The sequence below is a fragment of the Lactuca sativa genome, chromosome 5 (assembly GCF_002870075.4).
Source record: "Lactuca sativa cultivar Salinas chromosome 5, Lsat_Salinas_v11, whole genome shotgun sequence".
Taxonomy (NCBI): Eukaryota; Viridiplantae; Streptophyta; class Magnoliopsida; order Asterales; family Asteraceae; genus Lactuca; species Lactuca sativa.
In genome coordinates this window covers 343253983-343275999 of record NC_056627.2, presented here as the reverse complement: position 1 = coordinate 343275999, position 22017 = coordinate 343253983, and the positions used below count along the sequence as shown (strand labels likewise).

At 39.9% G+C, this 22017-nt stretch overlaps 1 non-coding gene across 1 annotated transcript; it reads right to left on the bottom strand.

The window, feature by feature from the left end:
• On the bottom strand, positions 1–107 carry LOC111916527 (small nucleolar RNA R71). The gene has a single exon (XR_002858553.1). It is a non-coding gene; the product is annotated as a small nucleolar RNA R71 (small nucleolar RNA).
• Positions 108–22017: the final 21910 nt, after the last annotated feature.

The following is a 22017-nucleotide window of genomic DNA, read 5'->3' as shown; positions in this document are numbered from 1 at the left end:
AAATTGAAGAAGGCCATTGCTAGCTTTGAACAACAAGCTGGAGAGTCACTATATGAAGCTTGGGAGAGGTACAAGAGCCTGCTAAGGAATTGCCCACACCATGACCTTAATAGCCAACAAGAAGTCTCTATCTTCTATGACAGAGTCAATGTCACAACAAGGCAGTTACTTGACTCGCAAGGACCGCTCACAAAGAAGCCACCCCCGGTGATCAAATAATTAATTGAAGAGTTCTCTAAACATTCTAGAGAATACCACAACCCACGAAATGAATTAAGTAGGGCGTAGTGAACACGGTCAACGATGGCATGACGGAAATGATGGCTAAACTAGACACTTTAGATAAAAGAATGACGAAGATGGATCAAACAATCCATGCTATCCGGGTGGGATGTGAGAATTGTAGGGGACCTCACCTAACTAAAGATTGTGATTTGGATGAGAATGGAAACAAAAAGGCGCAAGTTTTCTATTCAAGTGGCGATAGATACGATGAGAATTAGCGGAAACCCAAGAAGGAATGGTTCCCGTATGAAGAATACAAAAAGACAAAGGAAGAGAAATACAAGCAAAAAGAGAGGGGTTTCTATCAAAAGGAAGAACAGGTTGTGGAAAAAAGAGTCGATTTAGAAGAAATGTTCACAAGATTTATAGTCGCGTCCGAGAAGAGACACAATGATCATGAGGCTGCAATACAAGAGACCAGGACTATACTTAGCAATCAACAAGCATCTATACTCAACATTGAGAAACAGCTAGGACAACTTGCACATCAAGTGAACGAGAGAAGACCGGGTGAACTTCCAAGTAAAACCGAGAATAATCCGAGAATGGAGAATGTGAATGCTATAACATCTAGTTATGGGGAAATTTTCACTCCTCTCACCCCTGCACAGAAGGTCTCAACTAAGGTGCAAGCAGAAAAGACAGAAGAGTCGAGTTCAGCTAAACCCCACCTGACTCGTCGAGTCCCTCTAATGGACTCGACGAGTCCATGCCCTAATGACAAATCCGCTGTTTCCTTAAAACCTTACAGGCATCCTTTGCCATTTCCAATTCGAGCCATACCTGATGAAAAGGTCAAAGCGTACAGAGCTTTGATGGAACATGTTAAAGCCCTTCAAGTCAACATCCCATTTGTTGAAACGATGCTTCAAACACCCAAATATTTAAACTTGCTTAAGGGTCTCTTTGCTGCTAGAAAAGATATGGCAGAAGTCGCGGAATTAGTATTAAATGAATTACCAGAAAAGAAGGGCGATTCGGGAAGCATCTCGATTCCTTGCCAATTTGGAAATATACTTGCTACTCAAGCATTGACCAATTCGGGTGCAAGTATTAACTTAATGCCTTTTTCTTTATTCAAGAAGCTGAATTTACCGGAGCCAAGGTTTATTAATATAAAGATCCATTTGGCGGACAAGAAAATCATTCGTCCAAGAGGTGTTTGTGAAGATCTTCTCATAAAAGTGGACAAATTTGTATTCCCCGTGGACTTTGTAGTGCTTGACATGGAAGAAGACTCCAAAATTCCAATTATTTTGGGGAGTCCATTTTTGAATACCGCATGTGCATTGATAGATGTATACGAGTCCACACTAACATTGAGGGTAGGAGATGAGTCAGCTGTGTTTAAAGCTATACCGGAGATTAAGAAAGAAGAAACAAGAAACGAAGAAGTTTCCTCCATTGATTTGGATGATGAAATACTCCAAAAAGAACTTGCACTCCTACAAGAAGAAGATCCAAGTAAATTTCTACTATCTTCTAGAGGAAATGATGATGTTGAAAAAGACTTAGAGGAGATAGAGAAGCTGCTGAAAGGAAGTGATTCAGAAAACACAATGGAATGTGAGGAATTTTCACTGACTCGTTGAGTCGAGTCGACAGACTCGACGAGTCCAGTCTAAAATTTCAGCAATTTGGATTGTCTTGACCTTCTTGTCACCAGTCCCTTTCCTGATTTGTACATGAAGATTTTTCCTAATTCTTTAGAAGATCGAGCAGTAGAAGGTGGAATTGTTAAAGCTTATGGTGACTTCTAACACGTTCAAGTAGCTTGCCTCGATACAATGATGCAAGAAGATGAAGACATTCGACTTGATGAGGAGGCAAGTTTTGGGGAAGAGGAGAATGCAACGGTTAGGAAAGATGATGCTGATAACCCATTCATTGAGTCACGTATAACCAAACCTCGAGCCCGAGTTTTTACCAATTATGAAGTAATTAAGTTTAAAGAAAGAAAAGTACAAAAGAGGGTTCAAGAGAATGGGGTGAAGAAGAAGAAGGTGGGGAAAAGGAACATGCATGCAATTGAAGAAGATGCCACAAGGAAAAGGAGTGAAGAATTGAGATGAGCATACAAGAGGAAGATACATGCCTATAAGACGAAGTATAAACCGCAAAATATTAGGCGTGCATTCCCAATGCAAGAAAATGAAGAAACGTAGATGGGAAGGAGTCCAGCTAACGATTCTTTAAAAAGAAGCGCTTGGCGGGAGGCAACCCGTTATGAGAGTTTGCTTTCTTTTATCTTTCTCGTTTTAGTTTTTGTTTGATTTTCGTTTTTAGGATTTTCTTTTTCTGTTTTCATCTTCTAAATCATCAAAGATGACTGCTTGAGAGTACGCATGGTCTGAGTGTGGGGTGGATTGAATATTTTTATGAATACATGACAAAATGATATAATTTTTGAAATGTTTGCAAGTGACTCGGCGAGTCTGACCCTGACTCGACGAGTCTATTCAGAATCCAGATGAGTTTCCATTCGCGACTAGACTCACCGAGTTTGACCCTGACTCGACGAGTCGATTTTATTTACAGAAAAAAATAATAATTATAATTTTACATCTGGTAAAACTAGGGTTTTTACCCTATTGTGATCTTATTCCATTCATACTTACCGTGCGCCTACTCTTACTCTCTCTCAAGCACTCATTAAGTTCTTTAATTTTTCTTCAAAATTCTTGAATTTCATCAACCAAGGTACTTAATTTCTTCAATAATTCTGTTAAAGTCATGATTTTTAGATGTTATAAAGCATCAATTTTATAGAACACCCGTTTTTGAAGTTTAGTGAATTTTCAGGGTTTTGATTTTTGATTAATGGTGGTGTTTTGGATGGATGTTCTTGCTTTAATACATCTTATGGACATCCTTGGACAAACCCTTGGACAAATTTTGATTTTTTATGGTCGAATTTCACACGACCCGTCGACTGACTCGCACAGTTCATCCGACTCGCCGAGTCGGTCATGGACTCGACGAGTCCAGTCGGGAACCCAGAAATATTTTGTTTTAATGTGTTTCTGTGTCTTTTGGTTTGTTTGTTCTTTGTTTTGCAGGAACCATGTTTTCACGAGGACAAAGCTCTCGAGGAAGTCAAGGAGATTTCCCTTGGTTGCATTTTCCACAAATCGACTCAAATTCAACAAGGAATAAGTGGAAGAAGAAGCTTGCGGAGCTCCAGAAAAAGAGATATGTTCTCCCAATACAATTGATTGGGAATGGTTGGGGAGAGTTCGTTATGAAGAAGAGTTGGCCCCTTATATAGTCAAGACATTTGTACACAATGGAGTATCCATTACATGTGATGGATGGAGTCGTGTCTTCCGTATTCAAGAATCGATTTATCGTGAGCTGTGCTTGGAGTTCTTTTCCATAACCCATTTCCAGGGTGTGGATGATTATTATAACCCCAGAAGTATTACTTTTTGTCTTGAGGGCGAGCTTCGTCATTGTTCTATGGTTGAACTAGCTTGGAGATTGGGGATATATGACCAACAAGTGGTCAACACGGATGCATTTCGTACACTTTTGGGGAATTTCCATAAAGCATTTCCGGAGGGGATCACAAGTTCAATTTGGTGGAACACCATTGCTAATAAAGTTTACATTCCGAAGTCGGCTCAAGAAGGGAGTATACGATCACCTACACACCGCCTTATTCACCGACTTATTTCAAACACCATTAACCAAAGGAAAGATGATGACAAGGTTTCTAACCTTGATGTTTTTTTTCTTTAGAGCATCATCACACCCAATACTTTTTGCAACATTCCATGGTGCATCGCTTCATACTTGGCGGAGGGAGCGGTCAAGGACCGCAAAACTTCAAAAATTAATGGTGGCATGTTCGTGACACGTTTAGCCCACTCTTACGGGTTAATGACTAGTGGTGAATGGAACTTGCTGACGGAGATCCCAACATCTCCCTTTAATCCTATTCTTTTTCGCAGGGCACACATTATTGAAGATTATGGAGGAGGTCATTATGCTATCCCACATGACGATCCGGTGATCGGGCACGAGGCACCGAGACGAAGGGTTCGATCGAGACGTGAGCGGGAAGTAGAGGAGGAACCGCATGTGATCCTGGTGGACAATGACAAAGTACCAATGGATTGGTACAATGTTGAGATGACGAGGCTCCAAGACCAAATGGCGAGGGGTATTAATTTTAGCAACGAATCCCACGTGTGGCTTTTTGACCATTTTCATATTACACACATTGATGGGGGTAACTTCCCCCACATTCCTTCTTGGGATGAGGTCATTAACGCAAGGCGGAGTGGAGCTGGTGGGAGCGGGGCTGTGCATGGCCATGATGAGGAAAAAGATGATGATTAGTTTGTTTTATGTCTTATTGAACAATTTTTATTTGTTATTTTTATTTTGTTTGGTGTGTTTTAAATTCTTAATTAGGACTTAAACTCTTATGTGCTTGATTTTTTATTTGCCTTGTTCTATTTCAGAATTTGGTTTAGGAAATGCTTGCATAAGGAGTCTAGAGTATGTGAGAAAAACATGGAAACGAGTCAAGAAAGGTCGATGTCTTGAGTCTAAGTGTCGAGTCCGGTCCGAAAGGATTTATGAGTGAACGTTTACTGAAGCTATGGGAAGTTTTGAAGTCCACTAGAAGCTGGATTCAGGATAGAGTTAATTATTTTTCACCCAGCGATGACTCGCCGAGTGTAGTTAACCTACTCGACGAGTCGCAATACATTTTCACGATTTCAACAATTTCGCGCTATTACTTGACGAGTCATTTATATGACTCGACGAGTCCTTCATTTATCTACCACAAGGGCTGCTGATTTGATGCTGATAGCTACACCACTTGACAACTTATTCTTTGCAATCAATTCCTGAAGATTTTACAGTATTTTTCCTGCACATTTGAAGCTACCCACATGCGATTTGATGCCCAAGACATGGATGAGCTGTTCCCATATCTAAAGTCGATTGAAGTAAGAGCTTAATAGAAGATGATCAGCCTATCAACTGCTACCCAAGGGGAGTTTGTTCCAATTCCCTCTATATTTTTTTTTTGTTTTTCTTTTCATGCAATACATGCAATGAGGACATTGCATAAATTAAGTGTGGAGTAGGGGGTTGATTTCATCTTAGTAAATTTAGAATCTTAATGTCCTAATTTAGGTCAACTTTAAAAATTTTAAATTTTTGCATAGCAAAAATGTTGCTTAGGACTTAATTTAGAAAATTTTGGTAAAAAGTAATTAGGATTCCATGTTAGAATTATGTTGATGATTACATGAAGATCCAAAAGTTTAGTTGAGCCTATATACGTTCTAGTGCATTTGTGGCTTCCTTATTCCAGTGAAATCATGGGACAAAAACACGACCTCGCTTAGCCCGAAGGATGCAATATGTTTAGCATCGTGTACCAGAAATGTATCCAGGAAAATTATTATTTTAGCCAATAAAGGTTGAAGTTGAGTGCCCCTGCTTAAGCATGTAGGGTTTTGAGTGAGAAAAAGTGAGGTACATGTAAAAAAAGAGAGATAATTACAAGAAAATTTGTAAGAATTTTGGAGCAACTAAAGTGAAGATCAAAAGATCAAAATTCCAAAAGTTCAAAAATTGAAGATACCAAAGATCAAATCAAACAAGGTGGTGAATTCAAAGAAATCAAAGATCAAATTATCAAGGAAGTGAAGAATTCAAAAGAGCTCCATAGTGGTATCATAAATTATAATTCTAGATTATGTATGCTTGGGTTGCTCAACCAAAAATACCTTGAGGATAGGAGGTTTTCTGCGGATGGATTTGGAGGGATGCATAAAATGAGCATTGTTCGGGATAAGTGGGTGAATGTTTATGAGGATTGTAAGTATTTGGAATATCGGGGGGGGGGGGGGGTTAGTGAAATTTTAGACACAAATGCACGCGTTGCGGTCTAGGCGTAATGGCTGGGTTAGATTGGAGTTGTCCTATGTGATTCTAATGTGCTAAAAATCAGTTTTGCTTGGGGGCAAGAAAAAGTCAAGTGTGGGGTATTTTGATAGTTGCATATTTAGCCTTATATTAAGTATAGATTTTTATCATTTTTAGCTAATTTATTGCATATTATGGACAAAAGATACTTAAAAGTGTTTGAATTGTGTTTTCAGTCTAAAAGCGAAGCTCGGGAGTAAAAGGAAGCAGGAGAAGCGGTTGGGAGCTCGGGAGTTGAACAAAGAAGAAAAATGCTAAAAATACAAGGTAATCGGCGAGTAGGGTCGACTACTCGGCGAGTCGCATCGAAGTTCGAGAAGATAAAGACTCTGTGACTTACCATGTACGGGAATTAAGGGATGGACTCGACGAGTCGGTGCGAATCTATAAAAACGACTGTTCAGATCGACACAATTAATTCTGGAACCCTTGGGGAGGAGCAAGGTGCGAATTAGAGTCAGGAGAGATCTGGAGAACAAAGATACAACCCTAAAACCAATTCCGAAGGAGATTTGAGGCAAATTTACAACATTCTTACTTTAATCTATTGCTCTTCATCTTGTTTAGACTTTTAGATTTTGTTTTTGTGCTGTTAATCACCTCAGTCATGAGCTAAAACCTTTAAACTTCTGTTTGGGGAGACAATATTGATACTATGGTTTGATTTATGGTAGGATTAATTTAATATTGGTGATTTTGTTGATTCTAGCTTGTTAAAGAACCTTATGTGTAAATGATAACTATTTTTCTGTTAATAGGAAGATAATTAAGCTGCATGAACATCTCTTGATTGTTACCTCATATAATTTATGTGACTAATTTATTATATAACTAGGATTAGCGACTGTGAAACTAGAATTAATAGAAAAATAGGTAAATTCATGTGGGATCTTGTGTGATGACCATCAACAAGAGGTTAACTAAAGGACCAAATTAGTTAGCTATTACAAGTCTAAATTAACCCGAATAAATAATCTAGTGAATTAAATTAAATTAGACAACTGGCCACTATTTGAGTTAGTTTGTTCTCTAAGGATTAGTGCAGCGAACGTGAATCTAGTCACTTGAATCGGTAGCCAATAGAAGAATTAATCCATTGCGCTATTACCATAATATCAACCATAGGATCAATTGAGTTGAACTAAATAGAAGTTCCCTTCGTCATTGAATTTAGTTGAATCTTTGCTTTTCTAGTTTTTAGTCTAAGTAATAGTTAGTAAGTTTCTAGTCTTGTAAAACTAGAGAAAACCCCTTTTATTATTTAAGTTTAGATAAAATTAGTTTTTAATTTTAATTTACCGTTCCCTGTGTTCGATACCCTACTTATTTAGCTTTACCACAATTGATAGGTCGACTGCCTTTGTGTGTTTATTTTATAATTAAAAGTAGGTTTAAAACTAGTTCGTTTCACACACATCAATACACGTTACCTATCTTGGTCTGACGATGTTTTGGTATGCTTGTGTGTACATTACATTACATTAATGTATATCATTTGTAATCAAATGTAAGGTAATATTTATGTTTTCATAAAATATTAGAGGTATACATCCCGGTCGATATACAAAGGCTTATTATTATTATTATTATCTTTTTTTAGGGGGGGGGGGGAGGAGGAGGAGGGGGATTTGAAATTATGGTCTATTACACTGATCCTATACAAAATTAGTGGAGTGACAACTATTTTTCAGAAATTACATGGTTTAGAGCTATATGAGCATGCATCCACACTATATTACATGTTATCTACTACTAGAGTCAACAATGGACCAATCATATACCACGTAGAGTTTCAAATACAGACTTATGACGGGCATGTGTATACTGCAACAATGCTTCAAAAGGGGGGATCATGTATTTTTGTATGTTTTTTTTCCTTGAGATGTTGACCTCTGGTCAGTTTGTATCCAATGAGGGTTCCACCATCGACCGTGCCAAGACATTGTATGCAATTTTTACATATAACGAGGAGTACTCATCATATTAACCGTCCAATTTAGTCAATTTATGTTTTATATATGTTTAGGTTATGTTCATATGAAAAACTTGGATTGGTTTTACTTATGATTATAAAAACCTTAAGGTTTCTTTATCATATCCAGACTACAAATATTGAAGAAGTCTGACACAATGCTTAAAAGCATGCCTAGTTGTCATTAAAAGAAATGATCATACACATACAATATTCTATCTTCCTTTTATTTGATTACAAATTTTAGATAATCATAAGGGAAATTTTCTTTTCTTCGTTAACCTATGCTTTCACTACACCCATTTTCTCTATTATTTCCCAAAACTCAAACTCTACATCCTCATTCTTACGTTCTACTTGTTTGATCCATTTTTCAGCAACCTAGATTTCTTTCTTGGTGTGGGTTATATACTTTTTTATTTTCTTTAATGTCTCCTATAATATCCTTTTGTTGTTTTCCAAGTACGATGCTCTTCATAGGACATGAGCCCATTGGCGGATTAAAGGACATGTAAATTTGGGAACGAATTTTAACCGATTGGAAGACATTTTGCATGAAATAGGAATGTATAGTTTTGTGAACATTAGGATAAGAAAGGGCTTTGATGTGAAATGCATTATGGATTTAACATGTTTAAATAGATGATAAATATGATGGTAAATGAAGAATCTATGGAATTCATAATGAGTTACATGGATGTAGGCGTGAGGTTGTTGTTTAATTAATAACTAGAAGGGAATCCCCGCATTGCGGAGGTTTGAAATGCCAATTTGCGGATGCCCTCTCAAAGTTCGTTGCCATTTCCAAAACACATAACAATACCTGATTGTATTAAATGTGAATCTAGAGTCAAATGCAAATCTGCTTAGTATAACATCCAATTTTATTTCGAAAAATCTACCCAATTATACGAATATTATAGAATAAAATACAAAAAAACATTACTATAATACGTTGGAGATCTTCTAAGTACAATGTTGTAAAGGTAAGCAAATTGTTGAGATAACAACCCCCTTATATCTTCGTGTGAAAGATCATGAGAAAAGTCAAGCAAAAGTACACTTGAACTAACGACATATAGATCTCTTATCACATTCATACCATATGTTATAACTTTAAATGCTCGTGCTTTCGTGCATTATTAATAACGTTCTTCATGTAAAGGTCAAGTTCCTTTCTCTCTGGTATGTACCTAACACATTACAAAGCCAGACATTAATGTCACTTCGCAAAAGGGTAAAATAGCCAAATGTCACTCAAAAGGTTATAAAACCCTCACCCCATGCTTGATATGAGATTATTAATTAATTACATTAATGTTGCTTCAGAAAAGGGGTAAAATAGTTAAACGTCACTCAAAAAGTTATAAAACCCTAACCTCATGCTACAAAAAGTTATTTTGTGGCCTATTTGTAAAACAATTTGGAGCGAAATCATAAAAATAGTTAGAAAATAGATAAAAAGTTATAAAACCCTAACCTCATGCCTTAAGACTCCCATTAACATGCATGGGATAAAACTAGCCATCGAAGCTCCATTTTTATTACCTAACCCTACTACTAGAGTATGAACATACAACCTAATGAATCAAGAACATGCCATGTTCTATATTGAACAATTTGGGCAAAAAAGGACATAAAATCAACACGTAAGCAAGATCTAGTGAACTAACCATCTAGGTTTGAACTTTATACCTTCTAATGATGTAGAAGGATGCAAAACTCCCAGATCCAAGCTTGACCGCCACCTTCCTCTTCCTTTGGAACACACAAAAACTCACACTAAATCTTCCAAGTGCTCAAATGAGGCTAGGGTTTGCAAGAGAACACGAGTATGATGATGGAGGCTGGAAATGAGTATAGAAATGAGACTTAATGTTGCTTAAATATATGCAAAACCCTCAAAACTAGGGTTTGGATCTGGCCATGTATGCCTAGCGTACTAGGGCGTGCCCTAGTACGCCCGACGCACTCACGTACGCATGTCGTACTCCCATAGCCTCAAAATTACGGAAGTGACAATATGGATTGATTGAACACATTCATTCCCTTAGGGTCCAATTTACAAAATTATAAAATCATAAGGGTTAAAAATTTGAACATCCCGACTCCCAGGTATGAAATTTTAAGGATTTTTCTTATTTCATAAGACCTACTCGACGAGTTGGAGGCCGCAACTCGTCGTGCAGAAACTAATAAAGCCGCATGAATTTTGGAACCTACTCGACGAGTTGGAGGACCCTAAATCGACGAGCTGGAGCTGAATGGAAAACCCTAATTTTTAGGGTTTGCACCCTATTTAAAGGACTTAACCAGCATTCTTTGGCCTCCCTTATCACCTCATAACCTAAAGAAGGAAACCCTAGCTGTGTTTTACTACTTCCTTGTGTGTGTGAACTTAGAAGGTCATTTTTTGCTCTTTTGGAAGGTTTTAGAAGTTTGAAGAGGTTGGAGCGAAGGGAGAAGCAATAGATCCGACATCTACTCTCTGTTAGAAACCATTTGGAGGTAAAAAGTCTTTACCTTGGCTTTCCATTTCTTAGATCTTCTCTTATGGAACTATATGGTCATTTTTGATATGCTTAGTGACCTGTTAGGTTGGTATCTTGGTATATAAGATGATGCTATGATTAGTGATCTTTTAGATCGGTCTGGCTGTTTGTACATGCTAACATTTGTTATCTATGTGTTGATTGTATGCTTGGAGGTGGGTTGAGGCGGTCCTGATTTATGCTATAGGCCAACACACCTAGGGCGACTCGGGTAGACTGAAGGACCAATGGGGCATACCATTCAGGCTGAAGGCTCGGAGAATGGTCCAGACAGGCTGAAGGCCCGGTAGGGCGGACCAGACATGCTGAAGGTTCTGAGAGTGGGCCAGATAGAATGAAGGCCCGGTGAGGGCGATCCAGTCAAACTGTAGAATCTACATGCACGTTGTTTGTTATGATATTGTTATGGTTTGTACGACGTTGGTATTATGGGGGAACTCACTAAGATTCGGGCTTACTGTTTTGGATTTTGTTTCGGGTACATCGGATGATCGCAGGACGCGAAGGCTTGTTCGTGCACCTCCTTACATTTTATGATTTTGATTTCTGGGATACTCTGATATGAAACTATTTTAAAAACATTTTGTAATTAATAATGGTTTTTGGATGCCTGAAAAAGTTTTAAATTTTCATGAATTTTATGGATGTTACAAAAATAGTAGTACCTTAACGAAGAGATCTTACAACTCTCCCCCACTTGAACTACACTTCATCCTCGCAGGTCCATTCAGACACTCTCTAATGTTGCCACCGAACCTTACCAAAGGTATCTCCTTGTTACGTAGGACCTTCACCTTTCTCTCTAGAATCGCTAACGGCCTCTCAACAAAGTTCAGGCGCTCATCGACCTGAATATCGTCCACTGAGACCACTACCTCATCATCTAATATGCACTTGCGCAACCGCGAAACATGGAAAGTGATGTGAATCTGACTGAGCTCCTCAGGTAGATCCAACCTGTAAGCAACCTTGCCAACCCTGGCAATCATCCGAAAAAGTCTAATAAACCGGGGACCCAATTTCCCCCTCTTCCTGAAGCTTATCACACCTTTCCAAGGCGAGACCTTCAGTAATACCATATCACCGAGCTGGAAGTCCAACTCAGATCGGCGGCGGTCGGCATACCTTTTCTGCCGACTCTTAGCGGTATGCAGTCTCTACCTGATCTGCTGGATAAGCTCTGTGGTCTGAAAGACTACTTCGGTCCTTCTTATAACCCTGTGACCAACCTCGCCCCAACAAATCGGGGTATGACATCTCTACCCATATAAGAGCTCAAATAGCGGAGCACCAATGCTGGACTGATAACTATTTTTTAGGAGAACTCCGCAAGAGGTAGGTAGAAATCCCAACTCCCACCAAAATCAATAACACAGGCCCACAACATATCCTCAAGGGTCTGTATCGTTCGCTCACTCTAGCCATCAGTATGCGGATGATAAGTAGTGCTGAAATGCAACCTCATGCCCAGTTCCTCGTGGAAATTCAGCTTGAAATGAGAAGTGAACCGAACATCCTGGTCCGAAACAATGGAGACCGGAACCCCATGACGAGCAACAATCTCTAGGACATAAACATTGGCCAACTTTTCGGCCGAAGAGCTCTCCTGGATGGCCAAAAAGTGGGTACTCTTGATCAATCAATCCATGATGACCCATATATCATCGAAACCCTTCACCATCTTTGGCAACCTAGTGATAAAATCCATCGTGGTCTACTCCCATTTCGACACGTGAACCTCCAGAGGCTGCAGCTTGCCATGCGGCCTATGATGCTCAGCCTTGACCATGCTGCATGTCAAGCATCTCTAAACATACCAGGTTATCTTCCTCTTCATACACGGCCACCACTAGCTCAATATCAAATCCCAATACATCTTGGTGGCTCCCGGGTGTATAGAAAAAACACGACTTATGAGCCTCCTCTAACACAATCTGCTTGACCCCACCAGAAACTGGAACCCAAGCATCTCTAAACATACCAGGTTATCTTCCTCGACTATCTGTGAAAAATCTGTCAATGTCACTCTTGATCCTCTCTTGTTTCCAATTCTAATTCCGAACTCCCTCAACTTGAGCCTCTCTAATCAAACCCAAAATCGGAGAATCAACATATATCCTCATATACATCTCCCCTGTCGAAGATCCAGCCGACTTGCGGCTCAAAGCATCTGCTACCACATTCACTTTACCTGGATGGTAAATGATCTCGCAATCATAATCCTTTGACCACGTCCAGCCACCTGCGCTGCCTCATGTTCAGGTTCGGATGATCCATAAGATGTCTCAAACTCTTGTGATTCGTGTAAACTGTACAACGGACCTCATAAAGATAATGTCTCCAAATCTTAAGGGGAAAGACCACTGCCCCTAACTCTAGGTCATGAGTGGGATATCACGTCTCATGCAGCTTCAGCTGCCGCGAAGCATAAGAAATCACTCGTCCTCTCTACATGAGGAATGCTCCTAAGCTGGTTATGGATGCATCTCATAATACCACAAAATCCTCAACTCCCTCTGGTAGGGTCAATACCTGGGCCTCACATAACTTCTACCGAAGAGTCTCAAACGCAGAAGGCTGCTCAGGGCCCCATCGGAAATCCACCCCCATCATTTTTAGATGAGTGAGGGGTATCGCAATCTTGGAGAAATCATGAATGAATCTCCGATAGTACCCTACCAAACCCAAGAAGCACCTGATCTGTGGGGGAGATTTCGGAACCTCCCACTGCATCACAACCTCGATCTTGGCCGGATTGACCAAAATCCCATATTGGTTAACGAGGTGCCCTAGGGATTGGACCTCTCGTAACCAAAACTCTCACTTCGAGAACTTGGCATAAAGCCGTTCTCGCCTTAGAACCCCCAAAAGCTCTCAAAGGTGCTCCTCATGCTGCTCTTTGGTCTTGGAATACACCAACATAAAATCAATAAACACAATGACGGATCGATCGAGCATTGGTATGCATACCCGATTCATCAAATCAATAAACAAAATAGTCGCATTGGTGAGCCCAAATGGCATCACCACGAACTCGTAATGCCCATAATGAGTCCGGAACGCAGTCTTCTGCACATCCTCCTCTCTCACTCTCACAGATCATACCCATACCTCGGATCTATCTAGGAGAACCAAGATGCACCCTACAACTGATCAAATAGGTCATCAATCCATGGAAGAAGATAACGGTTCTTCACCTTTAACTTGTTCATCTCCCGATAGTCAATGCACATCCGGTCTGAACCATCCTTCTTCTTGACGAACAGTATCGACGTTCCCTACGGAGAACTGCTCGGTCTAATGAACTGCTTACCTAACAGCTCCTGCAGCAGAAATGACAACTCCTACGTCTTAGGCGGTGCCAAGCGGTATGACGCCTTGGCAATCAGGGCCGCACCTGACATAAGGTCAATCCTGAAATCAACCTGCCTCTCTGGATGCCCATCAGGCAACTCCTCTGGGAATACATCAACAAAATCCATGACCACTGGAACCTTTGAGACTGAAATCTGATCCTCCACTCGTGTGTCAAACATATAAGCCAAATAACCTGCACACCCATGCTGAATATACTGACGAGCCCTGGCTGCCGAACAAAACTCTTAATTGACCCTGATGCCGTCTCCATAAATAACCACTTCTCCCCCACTTGGGGTTCGAACTACCAATCGCTGCCCCTCACAATCAATCACAGCACCAAACCTGCTCATCCAGTCCAAACCCACTATCACACACACATCCCCCATGAGAATAGGGATCAGATCAATCAGATAAGGCACCCCAATAATCTCTAGCACACATCACTGAAATACCACAAATGTAGAAACCCCATGCTCATTGGCGATAGAAACCCGCAACGGACACTTTAACACCCCAATAGGCATATTAAACTCCTTATTGAATGATCGAGATACAAAAGACCGACTCACACCCGAGTCAAACAACAAAAGACCAGGCAAAGAGTTCAGTAGGAACATACCTATAAAGGGAATATATAAATAAGCATAAAATAAAACATAATCAACAGAATAATAAATAGAACATACCAGTAACGACGTTTGGTGCCGCCCTGATCTCCTCTGCAGTGAGCTGGAAGGCACAACCTCAAGCCCTCATGGGTTCTAACCTACCCTAGCGTCCATCTGTAATCCTCGGGGTAGCTTTGAGAACAAGATCGATACGCAGGGACAAGGTTTTAAAACTCAAACCTTGAGTGAATGCTTAATATCTATGTATGCTTGCTAATAAATGTGCAAGTCAAGCATGGAAAGATCAGTCAAGTCTTAGATAATGAATTCAACAAATGATCAAGTCATTAAAAGAAGGATAAGAGTAAATGATCAAAGTAAAGTTAATAAATGAAGAACAAGAAGAATGTTTGAAATAAATTAGTAAAGAGCCAAAAGTAGAGTGAATGATCCGTTGTTGACTTGTATTGAATGCTCCTTTAAATAGGAGTAAAGGTTACAGTGAATTAACTAGAATGTTTACATAGGACCGGACAAAAGAAATATTTCTGACATTCTGATTGTCCAAACAAGATAAAAGACTAAGTCATATGAAACGTTACATCAATACAAGTACAAATATAATAAAGACTGTAATACAAAATAACGTTCTTCCGGATCGGCATTCATTTTGGACATGATAGTCATTCTGGAATGCCTTCAGTCTTCACTTCGTCTTCTTTCCTGGTCCGGACCGTGTTCCGGACCACTCCCCACTTCGGAACATGCACACTTCGGAATAAGTAGGTAGGAGTTCTAGAGGATCACTGTGGTATAGACAAACCCTAGAACCGGTTCTTCAATGGAACCATCAGCAAGGACTTCAGCTTCCGGAAGAACGAAGTCAATCTTGGTAACAAATTGTTCAGTTTCGTAGAGGTGTGTAAGCTCATAATCATGTTGGCAGAATTCTGCAACGTAATCCTTCAGAAAGCTTAGAGTGGCATGGTAAGCTCCAATACTTACGTCATCCCTCTGATTTTCTCTGAAGTAGGCAGCTAAGGTGAGAATGTCGTTCGGATTCATGGATGGGAGATCCGCATCAGTAATAGTCCGGGGAGTAGGCTTGTTCCGGAGGATGTGGAAACGAAAGAGAGGACAGTTGAGCTCAAATTTTACGAGAATTTTTCTTCCAAAACCTTCCACTTTGGTGATTCTTTTCCTTGACCACACTTCCTTGAGAGGTTGAGCGTTTTTGGAGTAGAAGGTTTTGAGTCTCTCTCGCTCAGTCCGGATAATCACATGCGGATCGTCTGATGGGTGAAGAGGAGCAAACTTAGTGTAAAATTTGCTGAAGGGAGAGAGAGGAAGATCCAGCTGATCAGATTCATTTGAAGAAATGTCATAGTACATGCATGGGATTATTTCTTCAGCCTTGAGAATGCCTTCGCGACAAAGAGGAGAGATGCCTCGCATTGGATTAGGATTATCTTTTAGGGTTTGGATCCGAATGCTATCCTCTAATGCGTTGTTAATCTTCCTGCGACCATCCAAGTTTTTGCTTGAGGGGAGGTCCGGAATGAAGGGCTTGTTGCTCGGTAGTCATAGGCTTCTTCCCTTTGTCTACTTTCATAGCTTCCATGACAAGCTTCGTGTTTTCATCGATCGTAAATACCGGAGTGGGATTTGGAAGAGACTCTTCCGGAATTTGATTAGGGATCCGGAGAGGAGAACCCTGGTCGATCGGAGCAATCTTTGGTTCCAGAATGGGAGGTTTCATGGAAGGAGTGGCTCGGACGGCTTGTACGGTGAGGAGAGATTTTACCTTGGCCATTTGAACGGCCTTTTGAAAGGCATCTGGTAAAGAAGTTGGCTAGGAGATTGCAGACCATATTCTCTTCTCTTCCTCAGTCAGTACCTTTGGAAATATCTTCTTTGGAGCTTCAAGGCCTAGAACTCCTTTGGTGACGTACTTTTCTTCATCACTGTCTTCTTCATCAGCAGAGGAATTTCCTAGAAGTCCAGACACAATTTGGACTTCATCATCAGAATTCAATTCTTCATCTCGGAGTGTGAACTCTGAGGCAGGTTTCTACGGTTTACTTGGACCTTTTCCCCCCTCTTGCATCGATGGTCCTCGGAAACGGTGCAAGCAACAAAGTATCCTTGAGATCGTCAAATTTGGAGAAGACTTTCTGAAGGCCCGTGTTAAGTTGAAGGGTGAGGGTATCATATGCTTCAGATGTTGGGGCTTGAGTAGCAATGTGTTCGAACATGTCACCGAGGATAGATATCCTCTCATCAAACTTCTGGTTCGGAACATCAACGATATTCCAAGTTGAGCGAAGAAGTTTGATGAGGACTTGTTGAATTATCATGTTCATTTCATCCTTTTGCTTGATCTCCTTTTCCAGCCTTTGGATTTGTTTCTCATGACGAATGTGGGTTTGCTTTATTAGGTCGTTGGTAGCAGCCACCAAGTCGTCATGGACTTTTAGCATGGAAGTGATGGTGTTGAGATAGTGATCAACTAGAATGTCGTATTTGGTGTCAACTTCTTCCATTGTGCGCTTGAGCTGGAGAGAGATTAACTAATCTAGTTGAGCTTCTCTTTGAGCAACAGATGGTCCAGACTGCTGAGATAAAGATTGAAGAATGACATCAAGCTTGGAATCAAGTCCATATACTTTTTGATCCATCTTCGTATTGAGCTCAGTAACAGAAGTTCGATGGAGGCCACCTTCTGCATAGTATCCGAGACATTCGTCTGGATCTCGAGGAGTGTGAAGGGGTCAATGTAGTCACCAGTAGAGGATTCCGAATCAGAATCAGAGTGTTGCGGAGGAGCTTGCTGTGAAGAAGTATTGGAGGGACCCGACTTGGTTGCAGCGTTGTCTTCATTTAGTTTGGAGTTGAGTTCAGCATCCAGAGTGGCTGAGGAAGAGGATCTGAAGTCATAGGTTGACTTAGATACAGATGCCTTCGATGGAAGATGAAGAGAATGCATGAAATCTATTTTCGGAACAGTCTTTGCATCATCATCCATCATGACGTCTTCTGAGATCTCTTCATCAGGATTGGTGTGGAAAAAACTTTGATGCGTGGTAATGGGAGGTAGTTCAGAAGTGAGTTCTTTTGCGGCATCAACATCAGTGGGAGGAATATAGGGCATGTTGCTTTGAATGACCCTTTTCCTCATGGAGATAAGCGTGGACTCCACTTGAGCTTTGGTGAAATCCGGACACTTTGATGCGGCCCTGTTAACAAAGTCTTCCCATTGGGGATCATTAGCACCAGGTCGTCCTGTACGCTTTTCGGGTATCAGACCAGTTGAGGCTTCCGGAGTTGGAGAGACAACTCCATCTCCGGAAAGCTTGGGGTCCGAAACAAGGTTTCCAGAGTGTGTGCGTGTAGAAGAAATAATGGGATCATCAAAGGTGACTCGTGTAAGTCCCAAATCTGCGTGTGTATCAATCAGATCCGTTTGATGGTGCGGAATCCCAATCAAACGGATGATGTCATATCAAATAGAAGAGAAGAAGAAGAAGAAGAAGAATGATGAATCTTGTATGATATGATTAGAATGAAGATCCGGATACAAAAGATTCATCATTCTTCTTCTTCTTCTTCTTCTTCTTCTCTTCTATTTGATATGAGATCATCCGTTTGATTAAGATTCCGCACCATCAAACAGATCTGATTGATACACACACAGATTTGGGACTTACAATTGGTATCAGAGCTTGGTTGTATCAGTCAATTTTGTCAGATTTGGAGCATTATTTGATCTTATTTTCGAAATATTTTTACGTTTTTGGATAGATCTCTGAAAAATAGGGGGGGGGGGGGGGGGTTGTTCTTTGTGTTTTTCATAAAAAAAGGTTTTTTTTATCGAGTTTTGGAGCTTCAAAGTCGAAAAATCGGTGTTTTTGGTCGAAACCTGCGAGGGTGTGGCGGAGTTTGCGGCCGGCGGCTAGGGTTTCGGAGTTCACGGCCCGAGGTTCACGGTCCGGAGTTTGCGGGTCGAGGTTCACGGCCTCGTAGTTTACGGCCAGTTCGGTTTACGGCCTCGCACCTCGGCCTCGCAAGAAGCAGCCTCGCTCAACAGACTCGTCCTCGCAAGCAGCCTCTCGCCTCGCATCAAAAATAAGAGGCGCATTGAGGGTGCCGAGGATCGAACCCGCAACCTACAAGTCATCAAATCAGCGACTTATCCAACTCGGCTACATGATCCTTTCTTGTTTCGCTTTCGAATCTAATTCATAAAGCGTCTTTCTCGGTTCTAATTTCGCATTTTTGACACTTTTAACCCAAAAATTAATTTTCTTTTATTATTAAATTCCTTTTACATCCAAAATTAAAAAAAATAATAATAAAATAAAAAAAATAATAATAATAATAAATAAATAAATAAATAAATAATAAAATATAAAATAATAAATAATAAAAAAAAATTTTCATTTTTAATTTTTGACTTCTCTTTTTGATTTTTTTTCTTAAAATTTTGATTTTTGACTTTTATTTTTGTAACTTTTGACCTTAAATTTTGACATTGACTTTCAAGTTTGACCTTTGACTTTAAACTTTGACTTTTTTGTTTAACTTTTAAATTTTCAAATTTAGCTTTTCGGTTTGACTTTTAAGTTTGACTTTTGAGTTTAACTTTTTAAATTTGACTTTTAAGGTTGACTTTTGAGGTTAATAATCAAAGGGGTTGACTTTTAAGTTTGATTTTGGCTTCTAGTTGTGCTTTTTAATTGATTTTAAGGTCTACGAGGGAGTTGAAAACATGAAAGAGAGTTGTCAGGATATGTTAAGACATAATTTCAACATTTTCGATTATATCCCTGGAGAAACCCTCGAAACTCAGTTGTAGCGATTTACTACACTTACTACTGAGATGAATATAGTTAGGATCTTCTTGTCTAAGTTTGAGATAAACAAAAAGCTACTAAATTCACTTCCGAAATCGTGGGATATGAACGTGGCTATCATCAAGAAGACAAAAGATCTCAATCATCTTAGTCTTGCTAATGTAATTGAAGAACTTGATGCTTTGAAGTGTAGAAAAACAATGAGTTCCACAAACATCCCGGTCACTAAAGTTACATGTACTCCAGCTTGTGAAACTACGATTAAATTTCTTTGGGAACAAATTGATTTATTAAAAAGAGAAGTTGAGGACCTGAGATATGAAGGATATCAAATCAGGAAAGGACAGAAACCCCTGAAGGCTGAATTAGAAGCAAAAACCAAGGATTTTAGGAAACGTCAGGAAGAGTATAGCAACAAGTGTGAAAATTATGACTATATTAAGAGAAAACTTGCTGCTTTAACTGAAGAACTTGACACTTTGAAAATTAAGTGTGGAAAAACATACGTTAGTTTCAAAAATTATACTGCGTCAAGTCAGACAGTCGAGTCCTTATTTGAAACCCAATTAAAATTCAAAGATAATCAAAACAAGGGTCTAGGATATGATAGTGTTCCTCCACCTTTCAATCATAACTACACATCCATCCCTATGACACAGGAAGAAATTGCCAGGGAGGCACATCTTTAATATGGCAAACGAGCTGGATTTGTGTCAGGAGGAGTTATTAATGTTGAAAATACTAATGTTTCTACATCATGTGCAAGTAAAGTAGTAGAAGATGAGAACAAGGAGAGCACTACTGAACAAACCAATGACTCCTTGAACTCAGAATCTGTTGCTTCGAATTTTGTTACTCCTAACAAACCTGCCGTTGAGAAATACAGGCCTCCAATTCTAGCGCAACAGAGTGCCTATTGCAAGTGTGCATCTGGGATCAATAAGAGACAAGGCAAGGATACGCCACCAGGGGAAGGAAGAAATAACTTTATAGTGAAGAAAAAGACTTGTTTTCATTGTGGAACACCTGGACACATTGCCATAAATTGTCCTAATCATGCATACGTTCCCTACTATGCTCAAGGCCGACAGAACGCGCCAAGAGGGAGATACTTCAAAAGAAACCCCTCAAGGTCACGTTTAGACAATGCCGATTGGAATGCCATGAAGGCCAAGAATTCAACTCCCAAGGCCAAGCTTCCAACTTCTAAGAACAAGAAGGGAATGCTGGCCCAGAACTCTAGTTCAAGAGATGCTCCTGTGAAGCCAAAATCGGTTAGGTCAAAGTCATCTCGGCATCCGGCTTCAAGTTCCAAATCAAGTGCCGAGGCACCCATCGGATCGAACAAGAAATGGGTTAAACCCAACTACAGATGGGTACCAAAGGTTCAGTCTCCCAAATCTCCTAATGTTTCAAATATTTCTACATCTTTTGATTGTGATAAGCAGGATATGTCATGGGAGAGAGTACCCTGCATTGATGACAAAGGTCGACCCAGTTTCAAAATGGACTGGGCTCCAAAGACCAACTAATCCCGCTCTGTGTCAGGCAGCTATGGAGGCATATCATCAGACTTCGGTTTGTTGGTAGTGGTTGCTCCTGGCATATGATAGGGGACATCTCTCAACTGTACAACACTCGGAACTTTGTTCGAGAGTATGTGTCCTTTGCGGGAAAGGAAAGAAAGGAAGGGATCACATGGGGTTAGTGCTTAATGACGTGAAGAATTTTCGGATCTGTTCTGAGATTACACGTGCTGTTCTTAGACCTTATGAATGCAGATTCAATCAGTGACTTACGGGTTGAATTTTCTTCTCTATACTCCTGAGTTTTTCTTAAGCTGATTTGCTTTAAAGATTAATTTTTGTTTTAGGATAGTTTAAATTTGCGCATTTACTTTCGTTTCTCTCTTATGTACAAATTTAGGATGAGAAATAAAAACAAAACAAAAATTAGAAAAGTTAAAAAAAAATCCAAAAACATTACAAAATCAGAAAATAAAAAATATGGTGTTAATGGAATGTGCTTGCAGGAGATGTTTTGGGAAGTGATATAATCATGTGATAACATGCAATCTGAATCTGTGTAAGGGACTGAATATGAATTGTCTAGGCTCTGTGTTTGATGCGCTGGTAGGCACGAAAGATTTAAAATGGACTTGACTAGGCATAAATGAACTTAAGTAATCTAGAGACTTGAAAAATCTTGAGCTAGATAGATCCATTTTGCCTGACAATACGACGCTCGGATAGGTTGAGCAAGGAGATATACACGGGAATCTACTGGTCACACTAATGAAACCATATCTAGAACTGTGGATTAACTTTTCCTCGATGTGCGGATTCTATCCTTAATTCCGGTTTTGATGGGGTGACTGGGGAATTCCGATAAACTAGGTATGTAGAAGGTTATTTTCTTTCTTTCTGTTTGTTAGT